The sequence below is a fragment of the Peromyscus eremicus genome, chromosome 12 (assembly GCF_949786415.1).
Source record: "Peromyscus eremicus chromosome 12, PerEre_H2_v1, whole genome shotgun sequence".
Taxonomy (NCBI): Eukaryota; Metazoa; Chordata; class Mammalia; order Rodentia; family Cricetidae; genus Peromyscus; species Peromyscus eremicus.
Window position 1 is genome coordinate 56157891 of NC_081428.1, and position 14197 is coordinate 56172087.

A 14197-nucleotide genomic window follows, 5' to 3' on the forward strand; every position below is an offset into this window, starting at 1 on the left:
GCTGGTTAAGCTTTCAGGCTTTTGAGCAGCAGTTCAGCTGAGATCCATTCGAATGAGGACACAGAGGCTTCCAGTCTGAGGAAACAGGATCAGCTGAGGAACTGGCGAGGTGAGGAAGCTGTGGCTTGTTGTGCTTCTCTGATCTCCCAGCATTCACCCCAATACCTGGCTTCAGGTTTGATTTTATTAATAAGAACTTTTAAGATTCGTGCAACAGGCTACAGAACTTTTGAAGTCCGGATGAAATTAACATATGGACTTGTTGTTAAAAAAAAGAAAAGTTATTAAAAATTTCAAATAGTAACAGCCGAGCCGGAGACAGTACTGCAGGTCACATGACCAGGCAGCCAGCCCTGCGCCAAGACAGCCACCCTCACATGGGAATCCCAGCCAAGCTGGTGTAGACAGCTGACTGAGAACTCAGACCTTCAGCTGGTGAGTTCTTTTTGGAGAACGGGGCTGGTCCATCAATACAGAGAGAACAGAGATGGGAACAGTAAGACAGAGGAACGAGGAGACATGAGCATGGCTGGAGATCACTGCAATCAGAGAGACAGACCGCTGGGCACACAACCCTCTCTGGAGTTCTATGACTCCATTAGCTTCCGGTGGTTCAAGGATCGTGCCTTGGCTATAAATCCCTCCTTGAAAAAAAGAAATGCCCTTTTCACCGGCAGCTAGCATGTTAGGATAGTATAGTCCCCCTACTTATTAGAAGACAAATAAATAGTCGCATGGAGTATTTTCTCTTCTATGACTTAATGTTAGCATTGGCTTTTCTTTGTAGTTTTCTTTTTCTTGCTCACTAATTCAATCTCTTCGCTTGTTAGAGATCTGTTCTGATTTTCTTTTTCTCTTGAGTCAGTTTCTGCAGTTTAGACATTTCTAATAACCTCTCCATTTTACCTGTTATCTAACTTGTTGATGTACAATTGTTGATAGTATTCTCTAATACATTTTTATTTCTATGAGGTCAGTATGATGTCTCTTATTCTTGATTTTAGAAACTAAATCTTTTCATATGTTTGTTGGTAAGTCCTGCTGAAGATGTATCAGCTTTACTGATACTTTAAAAAAAAAACTCATTTTCTATTCTCCATTTTGTTAACTGTCACTAATTGTTATTTTCTCCCTTGACTGGGCATTTTTCAATATTATTTGGGTTTTGTTTTTTTCAGTAGAAAAAGCCAAGCATATGACTTTGCTTTTGTGTTTTTGCTTCTCCATTGCCAATCTTTCTGAGATCACAGACTTTTTTATTGACTACCTCCCTCCAAAGAGACAGGGTCACGGGGTTTCAGCTCCTGAAGAAATCTTGGGTATTCTAGCAAGACATTATTCTGCTACACGTGCTTTAGTTATCTTCATGCCTGGCTACAAATTTCAGAAGATTAATGTATTTCTCTAGCATTAAGTCTCCATAAAACTTGAAGTAGAGAATACACTCACTCTCTCATTCAAGTCAAAGACCTCAGAGGTTGTTTTCTGGATACCCTGAGCTTGGATTCCTAGGGGGACCACTGTCTAAAAATCATATTGCTCAGATCAGAAGGCGTTTTCATGGGTCCTTTCTCTGAGAACTGAAAGGAAAGACCCCATCCTTAGCCTCAACTGAATGGACCAGCAGTGGACACCTGACTTAAGCTGGACCAGGTAGACTTTACTCTTCAACATTTGAAACTACAACTAAGAGATAGCCAATTCCTCTCTTCTGGTGGATGGAATTGTTATGTACAAACCTGAGCAATGAAAGCAGCCCATTTCCCCACGAGAATGGAGAAACACAGAAGGCTAGTCTGTAAGGAAAGAGAAACACAAGGCCTATCTCCTGAGAGAAACAGAAAAGGGAGAGAGTGTCTGGGTTCCTTATGACTTTCTGTTTCTCTGATAGGTCCAATTTTGAAACCTAGCAGTAGTCTTGACATTAATTCCATAAGGTCACTCTGTACTCTTACAATAAATTTCCCTTTGTCCCATTAATACCACTGTCAATAAAAATAAAACTCCCATGCTGGGCGGTGGTGGTGCACACCTTTAATCCCAGCACTCGGGAGGCAGAGCCAGGTGGATCTCTGTGAGTTCGAGGCCAGCCTGGGCTACCAAGTGAGTTCCAGGAAAAGGCGCAAAGCTACACAGAGAAACCCTGTCTCGAAAAACAAAAAAACAAAAACAAAACAAAAAAAAAACAAAAACAAAATAAAACTCCCAGAACACATGTTTTATGATGGGTAAGGCTCTAATCACACATCATAGATTATCTTCCATAAACTTCCCAATAATTCCATGTGTTACCTTATTTTACATGTGAAAACACTAAGGGACAAAGAAAATTATATAATTTGTCCACTCTGGTACATCTAGTTGTTGTGGAACATTAGTTTAAGATGTGTTACTTTTGTTTACGCTGTGGAACATTTGTTTAATGGTGCAAAGATGTGTTGCACTCTTTTATGTTGCGTTTGTTTAGCTCTGTGAAGCTGTGTTACTTTCCCTGCCTAAAATACCTGATTGGTCTAATAAAGAGCTGAATGACCAATAGCGAGGCAGGAGAAAGGACAGGTGGGGCTGTTGGCCAGAGAATAAATACGAGGAAAAATCTGGGGAGTGAGAGTGAGGATCAAGAAAAGAAGGAAAGGAGGATGCCAGGGGCCAACCACCCAGCCACACAGCCACACAGCTAGCCTTGGAGTAAGAAGGAAAGAATGATATATAGAATAAAGAAAGGTAAAAAGCCCAGAGGCAAACTGTAAAGAGAAATGGGATAATTTGTTAGAAAGCTAGCTAGAAACAAGCCAAGCTAAGGCCGGGCATTCATAAGTAAGAATAAGTCTCCATGTGCTTATTTGGGAGCTGGGTGGCATGCCCCCAAAGAGAAAAAAAAAACCCAACTACATCTATTGGTGGGTGAACTCATGATTCATACCAATGCCAGTTGACCTCAGAATCTGGGCTCTATCCACCATGTTACATGGCTCCTGCTTAATTGGCTTCTAGTGTTTAAGACCAGAATGACTATGTACATAGAGCTCTACTCAATTGAGTGCCACTTGGCCTGATCAAAATGATCTGCCATATTCCCCAGGGTGCCAAAAGTGATAGTCCCCTAAAATACCCTGTGGCCAGTTTCAGCTCCGTGCCTCTGCTCCTGAGCCTGCAGTCCTGCTTTGGGGTCCAGCAGTCATTTGGAGTCCACCTCTAGTTCCGTGTCCTCCAGGAAACCTGACTCGCAGGTCATTTGAGTCGGTGTCTACAGTGCCTTACGATGGTCCTCAGTGGCTTATTGCATGTATGTCAGGCTTCTGTGATAGCTAAGACTTAGCTTCTTAAAAACAGGGGCTCGAAGTTGTAGCTGAGCGCTCGCTAGCGAGCACCTCACCTCTGAGATCTGGAGCACCAGTGCTGGTGGAGCCGTCACCATGCCTCTGGCTAGAGAGCTATCACACCCTTCCTTGGAAGAGGAAAAGAAAAAAACATAAGAAGCAACGACTGGTTCAGAGCCCAAGTTCTTACTTCATGGATGTGAAGTGTCCAGGTTGCTACAAGATGACTACAGTTTTCAGTCATGCTCAGACAGTGGTTCTCCGCGTAGGTTGTTCAGCAGTGTTGTGCCAGCCCACAGGAGGAAAAGCCAGGATCACAGAAGGCTGCTCATTTAGAAGAAAGCAACACTAATCATCTATACAAGTTCCTGAGTTTTGTGTTTTTCACAGAAAGCCTTATCAAGTTCAGTGACTCTACCAAGACAACGTAACTGTGTTTGATTTTATAAAGTATACAACAGTGATCTCCTATTTTGGTGTCAGTTTTTCAATAAAGTTTTAATTATGGACAAAAAACAAAAACAAAACAAAACAAAACAAAAACAGGGGCTCTGCTTTCTCTTTCTTTGTGTCTCCCACCCACAGTATAATTCGTTGGAAATACAAGGAAAACTCAAATCAAATTAAAGACAGCAAAGTCAAAGGTTCAGAGAAGATGAGAGGAGCAGTTGCTGTCTTTCCATAGGTGTCTTTTCAGAATGGTTTTCATTTATGGATCTTGCTTGAGAATTTGCCAGTGTTACAGTCTAACATTTCAGATCCCTGGAAGATATGACATGCAGAAGATATGACGCTGGAATATAAATCTTCCCTACCTACCGAATCTTCACCTAGCCCTAGATCACCTTATCCTGGCATTCTGAAGGTGATATACTGCTTACCCAGCCTCATACATACTCCTGATCTCACCCTTGGGCATACATCTGACCATGGGATGACCACTGCAGCTCCCTACCTCCACCTCAAGAAAGACAGGCTTCTTTTGCTTTGTGAAGAGTTTGGGGGTGATAAGAAAACCCCGTCCTTGCACTTGATGTCTCCTCTGATTCTCAAGACACACACACACACACACACACACACACACACACTGTTTATGAGCCATAGCTGTAGCCAGAAATTTCTCCAATCCTGCCTCATCCCGTGGTCCGGATGAAACTCTCACACCGGTGGTCCCACAGCCGCTTAGGGTGGCCCACGCCTTTAATCCCAGCATTCAGGAGGCAGAGGCAGGCGGATCTCTGTGAGTTCGAGGCCAGCCTGGTCTCCAAAGCGAGTTCCAGGAAGGTGCAAAGCTACACAGAGAAACCCTGTCTCGGAAAAAAAAAAAATTACTCAGAGGCTTATATAAATTACAAACTGGGGCTGGAGAGATGGCTCAGAGGTTAAGAGCACTGACTGCTCTTCCAGAGGTCCTGAGTTCAATTCCCAGCAACCACATGGTGGCTCACAACCATCTGTAATGAGATCTAGCACCCTCTTCTGTATACATAATAAATAAATCTTTAAAAAAAAATTACAAACTGTATGGCCTATGGCTCAGGTTCATTATTAACTAGCTCTTACAACTTAATCCAACCCATTTCTATCAATCTACGTTTTGCCACATGGCTTCATGGTGTTACCTGTTCTCTCACATCTTGCTTCTCCTGGTGGTGGCTCTCAGCTCCTCCCTGACCCAGCCTTTCTTCCTTCTCTATCCTTCTTGGATTTCCCGCCTGGCTCCATTCTGCCCTGCCATGGGCCAAAGAAGCTTTATTTGTTAACCAATGGGAGCAACATATATTCACAGCAGACGGAAAGACATCCTACAGCCGCATAGCAGCTTGCCTCATGTGTCCAGTTGGTACCCTGACAACAGCCCACTCATTCTATCCAAAGCTACATCAGCCTCTTGGCTCAGCTGTCTGTCCTATCCTGTGATAACAGCCGCCATGATAATTCAGCTGTCCAGTCTTGAGGACTGAGTCATCTTTGACTCAGAACATAACAGCACTAAAAATAAAAGTCATTTCTCTCCCCCAGCCCCGCCCCAGTACCTGATTCACACTCACACAATGGCTCTTGATTTCTTCAAGTCTGGGATCTGTTCCTTTCCCTCTAGGCTATCTGAGAGCCCTGGATTTGGGCACCAACCTCTGTACTAGGCTCTCTTCTCCCGGCCCTCCCACCACTGGTCCATTCTGCTCGGCTCTGCCAGATAGCTCTGCCCTTTCTCCTGCTCCAGAACTGTCATGGAATTCTCCTGATGGTCTTTAGAAAATCTTGGATTTCAGGACCTTCCCCAGCCAAATCTTTTCTCTTGATTCTCATTTACCTTTTCCTGAAAGCAATTCTTAACCCCTGTTGCATTGAGACGTAGAAGGAAAATTAGGTAAAATCTCCTGGAAAGGGCAACCCAATCGGTGAATTCCCTCACTTGGCAGCATCGGGGTCAAGGTGGCTCAACTATGAATGTCCCCTCTTTCTTGTGACTCCAACTTGAAAACTCCCACAGTGTTCACCTCAGGCTCCTGGCTGAGATTCAGAAGTCAAGCCAGCCCAAGCATGAGTTCGCTCCCTTTTTTTGTTTGCTGATCTGTTTTTTGAGACAGAGACTCGTGTGGCTCAAGCTGGCCTGGAGCTCCTGAACTTGTTCCCTCCGCTCCTAATTATTTTCTGTGACACTCACCCAAAGTTCAACCCAGAACCTGCCGGCTGCCATGTTTCTTATCTGGAAAGTACAGGGAAATGGATACAAGCAGAGATGAGCGATCACAAAACCAGAAGGCGTATTCACTCATTCAGCAAGTCCTTACAGTGTCCCTACAGTGTCTTTGTTAATATTCTTGATAGAAACTGTAATGTATTGAGTTTGAATGCTCACTATGTGTCAGGTATAGTTTTAAAGGCTTTTCCAGTTCTAGACATAGATTTATTAAATTCTCACAATTATTTCGTGCAAAATGTTTGTTTTGTTTTGTTTTTATGGTTGTAGCTAGTTTGCTTGTTCTGCAGTTTTGTTTTTTTTTGTTGTTGGTTTTTTTTGGTTTTTCGAGACAGGGTTTCTCTGTGTAGCTTTGCGCCTTTTCCTGGAACTCACTTGGTAGCCCAGGCTGGCCTCGAACTCACAGAGATCCTCCTGGCTCTGCCTCCCGAGTGCTGGGATTAAAGGCGTGAGCCACCACCGCCAGGCTTGTTCTGCAGTTTTACATTGGAGCAAGCTGAGATGCCCCACAATAAAGTAACTAGATAATAATGTAAAGCCAGGTAAGTGAGAGCTAAAATCTGGGTCTATGTTCTTAACCTTGTTTCCTGTTGACAGAACATCCTAACTCAATGCCCACCCATATTACCCCATATTTATTTGGGGGAAGCATGCCATGGCATATATGCAGAAGCCAAAGGACAGCTTCTGGGACTTGGGTCTCTCCTACCACGTGAGTTCCAGGAGTTGAACTCAGGTCCATCGGGCTTGGCAGCAAGTGTAATAATACTGAGCCGTATCATAGGCCCTACTTATTTTTTTAACAAACTTGATTTAATAGACATTTTCCTGGTAATGTCAAGTGTTTGGTCATATCCCATATGGTAAGAACGTAAGTATGAGTAACACAGGAAGACCTTTTCCTTCTGGAACAGTGGTTCTCAACCCTTACCCTTTAGTACAGTTCCTCATGTTGTATTGACCCCCAACCATAAAATGATTGCGTTGCTACTTCATAACAGTGATTTTGCTACTGTTATGAATCATAACGTAAATATCTGACATGCAGGGTACTGAGATGCAACCGCTGTGGGAGGGGTCACAACCCACTTGGTGAGAAGCGCTCGCTCCCGAAGCTCACCCTGGAAGGAGAGCCCTAGCCAGAGCTCCCCAGGCCAGCGCTGCTGTTTACAGTTCACTGCAGTTGTGGTGGCTCAGATCATGTGAGAGGTGCGTAGATGGTTATAGCGGTGCTGCTTGACCAGGAGCAGCCATCTGGCACTTCATCAGAAGTCCATAGTCCCAGGTCCGGTGCAGGGAGCGGCTCCTGTCCTAGTTCCAGACACTGAGAGAGAGGAGGACTGCCGTGAGGGTGAGTCCAGCCTGGGCTACAGAATGAGGCTCTGTCTCAAAGGACTAAGAAGAAGATAAAGAGGAGGAGGAGGTGGAGAGAGCTAGTTGCTCACAGTCTCAAGGAGCCAGGATCTCCAGTTCAGTTACCTTCCTGTCTTCACACGCCCATCTCAATCCTAAGAACCCCCAGGTAGTGTTTCTAGATTCCAGGTCCAGTGCCCCCAAGAAGTCTGTCTTTCCTGGTCTTCTAGAGAGCCTATTATCAGTATTTTTTTTTTTTAATTTTTACAGTGCACATACAAGCCCATGTATAAAAACATTTTTATGTATTCATCTTATTAAGAACCAACCATATACAAAAAAATCGGAAAGGTCTACAGCTCACATACCACCAGCCTGCCTTAGCAACAATCATCCCCCATGGTGCTCTTCTTTGGTCTCTCCGTGTACTTTAATATGTGGTCAGAGTACAGGCCGTGGATCTAAACGATTCACGCAAAGATAGAAATATTGTTGGATATAAAGGAAATAGGAAAGGGGACAATGAGCTCTGACCATAGAGGTTTCCATGACCCTTTCCTGGATCCTGAAGTCTCCAAGGCTAACAGTATCTCTGATATCTGGACCCCAAACAGAGTCCCTGGACAGAGCTGGCATCATGCATCCACACACAAGGAAACCAAAGACTATATATATATGTGTGTGTGTGTGTGTGTGTGTGTGTATGTACATGTATATGTATATATATGCTAAATTACATTAAAGTCGTGCTTACTAGGTTAGATAAAATGACACCCTGTAAATGTGAGTTTTTAAGTGCATTTTTGTGTCCAAGTCAGATGTTAAAATAATTTAGGAACTATGTTTGGGGAACAGGAAAAATATAAGTGGTTAAGTGAAGAGAAATTGGATTGTGAGAAAGGAAATTCATGGAAAGGGGAAGAAACTGAAAAGGATAAAGGTTAAGAGCAACTAATATTTTCCTCTTTGGCACTTAAGAGAAGGTACGTAAAGAGAGAGCTTCACTGGGCAGTAGGTGGGGAAATCGGGCCTGAGCAACCGCTCAGGGTCTCAAGAAACCACAAAGAAAATCCTTCTTCCTCACTGCTCTTAAAGAGCTAGGGAAAGAGTTGGTTATGGTGGTGCACATCTTTAATCTCAGCACTCAGGAGGCAGAGACAGGTGGATCTCTGTGAGTTCGAGGTCAGCCTGGTCTACAGAGTGAGTTCCAGGAAAAACCAGAGCTACATAGTGAGACCCGGTCTCAAAAAAACAATTTAAAAAAAAAAAAAAGGTGAGCCAGAGAAAGGGCCCTGACTTGGATAGAAGAGAGAAACTGAAAAAATTGTAAAAGGCATTGGAAATCCAGAAATCCCAAGTGTTCACCTTACCCGTCTTGAAAGGAATGTGCATGTCATTCCGATAACAGCACCAGAGGTGAATAGATGGCTAACAACTGCCAGCCGAGTGCCAAGCCTGAGACCCTGTGATATGCCCCAACCACAACAATGACAAGAAACCTCCTAGCTCTCAAGGGCCTGAGAGGGAACCTGGAGAGAAATGAGCTGAGGGAGGTGGTCCAGGGGCCCCACAGAGAAGGATGACAGAGTGGGTGCATGGCAGGGTTGAGTGGGAAAGGAGGGATCTTGAGTAGTGAATAGGATTCAGGCAGTGGGCCAGCAGAGGGCTGCTTCCGGCGTCTGAGCAAAGATTCGGTTTCTAGGCTGTGTGAATCAGATTTGTGGAGTGAGTGTGTCCTGGGCTTCCCCGTCCGAAGTGAAAACATGTGACAGTGGTAAACTGTACTCTGGGTAGAAGAGGCAGTCTGGGGAAGGATCATGTTGGAGGAGTATACCAAAAGTGAAGTCTCACAGCTTCTAGGTAAATTTCTGAAGGGAAAGACAGCTCTGTGTATGGACACAGTGCCATCTGGAAGTGAAACACTGGCCGACATCCTCACTCATCCTTCCAGCCCTGGGCTTTGTGTAGGCAAGCCAGTGTGTCGAGAACACAGAGAAGGTCATCAAGAGTTGATAAGAACCTCTGAAGATTAACAGGGGCCTTTTTTTTTTTTTTATCATCAAATGTATATGAAAGAGACACAATACATACACAATCTTATTTTAGAAGAAAAAAAATCAGAAACAACACCAGAGCTGTATGGGGCACCTAAGTTCTATCAAGCATAAAACTGAAACCCTAGAGGGGGAGAGGAGAGAAAACAGGACTCCTGACATTTACGTGGGGTAGGAGGACACAGGATGGTGTGGAGATAGGACGGGCCTCTTCGCCAGGCTAGTGACGTCTGCTGTGAGGCTCAGATGAGAAGACACTAGCCAAGAGAAGGTGTGAGTGGAAACATCTAGACAAGCACACAACTGCAAAGATCCGAAATGCAAGGTTGGTGTGGCTGGAACACCAGGGCTGGAGATGAGCACATGCTGGAGTGTGGATGGGGATAGGGGGAGGGGGGTGGAGGAGGGGAAGACAGACAGGGAAGACTGAAGAGTAGAAATTGATTGCCTGGCAATCCATTTGCTTCTCCATAGTCTCTGCCTGCCCCTTTGATCAACAAAGCTGTGGTGGTTTGAATAGGTATGGCCCCGTAGACTCATGTATTGGAATGTTTGGCTCATAGGGAGTGGCACTATAAGGAGGTGTGGCCTTGTTGGAATAGGTGTGGCCTTGTTGGAAGAAGTGTGTCACTGTGGGGGTGGTGGGCTTTGAGGTCTCATATGCTCAAGCCATGCCCATGCATGGCACATAGTCTCCTTCTGCTGCTTACGGATCAAGGTATAGAACTCTCAGCTCCTTCTCCAGCACCAGGTCTGCCTACATGCTGCCATGCTTCTCACCATGACGACAATGGACTAAACCTTGGAAACTGTAAGCCAGCCCCAGTTAAATGTTTTCCTTTATAAGCATTGCCGTGGTCATAGTGTCTCTTCACAGCGATAGAAACCCTAACTAAGACAAAAGCCAAAGCTGATGTTAAGTGGGTCAGTGTGACCAAGTCTAATCAATGAATGATGGTGAGTGCTCCCAGTTCAAAGCAGAGGAAAGAAAATGGGTTTCTTCCTGAAGATGACAGCACCCAATGATCAAAATCAATTGACTCACTGAACCGCAGCAAGACAGACAGATGCCCCTCAGTGAATAAGCCTTATGCCAATGTCATACAGTAAGAGGTTCAGATTTTATTTAAGTGGAATAGAGAATCATTTGAAATTTTAAGCTGGAGAATGATGAGCTCTTACATGTTTATTTATTTTCCTCATGGTTGTTAGGTCCAAATCGGGATCCCCAAAATGGTAGTGCTGGTGACAATGTCCTCAACAGAAGGACTTTGGCTGGGTAAACACAAGGATTGTTATTGGGTAAACAGAGCCTAAAGTCGGGTTTCTGTTTACCAGAAAATCGGATCTCGCATGGCATGCTTCTGTTTACCAGTGATCTCCCTTAATTCCTTAATCTGCCCCCAAAGGCCAACTACCTTGAACAAGGGATACCTAGTTCCTGGCTAATCTGGACAATCTCAGCTCAAAGATTGCCACCCTGCTGACTGTCATGTAAAATCTGTTTGCTTTTCCACCATTCTACATCTCTCTGCCCCTGTCCACAGCCTTGGCAGTTTGACCCACAATAAACCTTCCTTTTCTTTCTACCCACGGAGTGGTCTAGCTTGGTGGTTTCATTGGACTCTTGCACACCATGGTGAAAGGCATTCAGACTCCCACACATCCAAATGAGCCTTGTGCTGTGGGTGGAATAGATTGTGGTGAGGAGGGACATTACTGTGTTACGCTACAGGGAGTCTAATTCTGGAGTGACACTGGCTCCGTGTTAGTGCTGACCGTGGAGGAGGGTGGGATATAGTCTGGGGACAGAACTGACAGTCTGACAGAAGGTCCCCAAGGTTTGGGGCAGGAACAAATTAGCAAAGAGGAAGGAAGACAGAGTGAGCAAAGGGGGAGGGGGGTGGGTGTGACTAAAAATGATGCTTTGATTTAAATATCTCTTCCAGAGAATGGACAGAAGGAGAAAAGGAAAGGGTGAGGAGAGGAGAGATCCCAATTTGTGTTATAAAGTGTGATTCTGATACTCAAACCTGACAACATGTTCTCAAACTAAATCCAGAAATACATGAAAATATCATAAAGCTGGGTTCATTCTAGGAATAAGACAGATTCATTCTAAGAATGCAAGGAGGTTTTGTTCTTTGGTTTTTTTTTTTTTTTTTGGCTTTAAAAAATATGTATCCTACTTGTAGAGTTTACGGTGTTAGCAGGACAAAGGAGAAAAATAATCTCAATAAACGGAGAAGCCTGGTGTGGTGCCACATGCCTGTAATCTCAGCATTTGGGAAGTGGAGGCAGGAGGACCAGGAGTTCAAGGCCATCCTTGTGTACACGGCAAGTTTCAGTCCAGCCTGGGCTACATGAAATCCTCAAAACAAAACAACAGCAACAAAAGACAAGGAAAACCATTTGATATGATCAACAGTCATTCATGTTTTAAAGAAATAGGAATATAGAGAACTTTCATCTGAAAAAGAAAAGCCACAGTACATCGGTACATGTCTGTGAAAGCACCGCTCAGGGGCAGATACAGGAAGGTTGCTAGTTGAAAACACTGTGAGACCCTGCTTTTGTTTCATTTTTTTTTTCTTAAGTTAAAAAAAAAAATGCAGCACCCCTTAGACTAGTGGCAAAATATCAAAAATATTTTCCTCTAGATAAGTGTAAAGGAAGATGCCTTCTGCCAACCACTCTGCCCCTGTCCTGAAGGTCCTCCCTAACCAACAGTCTGCAGTCCACTCTGTCCTGAAGGTCCTCCCTAACCAACAGTCTGCAGTCCACTCTGCCCCTGTCCTGAAGGTCCTCCCTAACCAACAGTCTGCAGTCCACTCTGCCCCTGTCCTGAAGGTCCTCCCTAACCAACCGTCTGCAGTCCACTCTGCCCCTGTCCTGAAGGTCCTCCCTAACCAACCGTCTGCAGTCCACTCTGTCCTGAAGGTCCTCCCTAACCAACAGTCTGCAGTCCACTCTGTCCTGAAGGTCCTCCCTAACCAACAGTCTGCCATCCACTCTGCCCCTGTCCTGAAGGTCCTCCCTAACCAACCGTCTGCAGTCCACTCTGCCCCTGTCCTGAAGGTCCTCCCTAACCAACCGTCTGCAGTCCACTCTGTCCTGTCCTGAAGGTCCTCCCTAACCAACAGTCTGCAGTCCACTCTGCCCCGTCCTGAAGGTCCTCCCTAACCAACAGTCTGCAGTCCACTCTGCCCCGTCCTGAAGGTCCTCCCTAACCAACCGTCTGCAGTCCACTCTGCCTCTGTCCTGAAGGTCCTCCCTAACCAACAGTCTGCAGTCCACTCTGCCCCTGTCCTGAAGGTCCTCCCTAACCAACAGTCTGCCATCCATTCTGTCTCTGTACAAGGTCTTACCTAACCAACAGGTACCAGAAAGGGAAGAGAGGGAAAAGGGGGAGGTATGGGCCAGAAATGGAGAAATAAAACTGTCACTATTTCATCTTTGGAAAATGCTACAGAACATATAGATTAATGATGAGAATTCACACATGTATTTATCATAATCACTGGGTGGAAGTTGAAGTTACAAAAATTAGTTGTATTATGTAAGCAGCCATGGACAATCAGAACATAAAAAGTATTTAATGATAGTATTTATAATCACATCAAATTCATCGAATAACTATAAAAGTATTCAAGGACATCTACTTCAAAAACAAAAAACAATGATTTTGAGAAAACAAAGGAGACTAACGTAAATAAAATGCTAAACCATGTTCACAGGTTTAAAATTCAGTGTCGTAAAGATGACACTTTTTCACACTTAATCTGTTTGGGCTTCAAAACGGACATGCTGGTTGTAAAGCTTATGTAGATGTATGTGTAAAGGGAAAGAGCTATAACAACCAAGACCCGAGGACAGTTGGATTGCCAGACAGCAAACCTTACTATAGCACTATGTCACAACGACAACGACAAGGTGGTGTTATTAATGGATAGAAATACAGTCAGGAGAGCCGGGATGTAGCACAGGGATGGTACAAAAACAGAGTGATGGCACAGCTCCAAAAAGAGCCTCGGGGATGGGGACATTTGACTTCTGACAAGGTGGTGACGAGTATAAGTGTGAGGGTTAAAATAACCATTGAGGTAACCAATGCCCAGGCAACCGGACACCCAAATGAACCCTTGCTTCATGCCATACTTCAAAACCATTACAGGCTGTCACCGGCCTCACCATGAACTATAAAACGTCTAGGAGGTCGAGATGGAGGCCATCTTCAGGGGGACACAAGCTCCTTAAACGTGACACAGAAAACCCTAGCCTCAGGAAAAGGGCAAAACCAACACTACAGGGAAATCAAACCTCTGCTCATCGGAAGGCACCAGTTAGAGCAAACAGTATGTGTTGGGGGCGGGGGGGAAATGTATAAAAGCCAACAGAATGTTTTCAACCTGTTTATTTAAAATATTTCTATAAATCGGTAAGAAAAAGAGAAACAAGCAAATAGAGAAAATAGCTAAGAGACTAGCCTAGCCACTTCATAACAGAAAACACTCACACGGGGTGGGGGCGCATTGGGGGGCTGGAGAGATGGCTCCGTGGCTAAGGGCACCTGTTACACAGTCATGAAGGATGGAGTTTGGATTCCAGCAGCCAAGTAACAAAGCCAGTGTCCCAGCACTTTAGCCCCAGCTTTGAGGAAGGCGGGGCGGGGGTGTGGGAGAGAGCTGGAGTTTGCTAGCCTCCAGGCTAGCCAAGAAGGGGGTGGGCAGGAAAAAAAGGTATTAGTATTCATCAGGAAAATGAAA

At 44.7% G+C, this 14197-nt stretch overlaps 1 pseudogene; it reads left to right on the plus strand.

The window, feature by feature from the left end:
* Window positions 1-3416: 3416 nt before the first annotated feature.
* LOC131922724 (small ribosomal subunit protein eS27-like) lies at window positions 3417-3833 on the plus strand (annotated as a pseudogene).
* Window positions 3834-14197: the final 10364 nt, after the last annotated feature.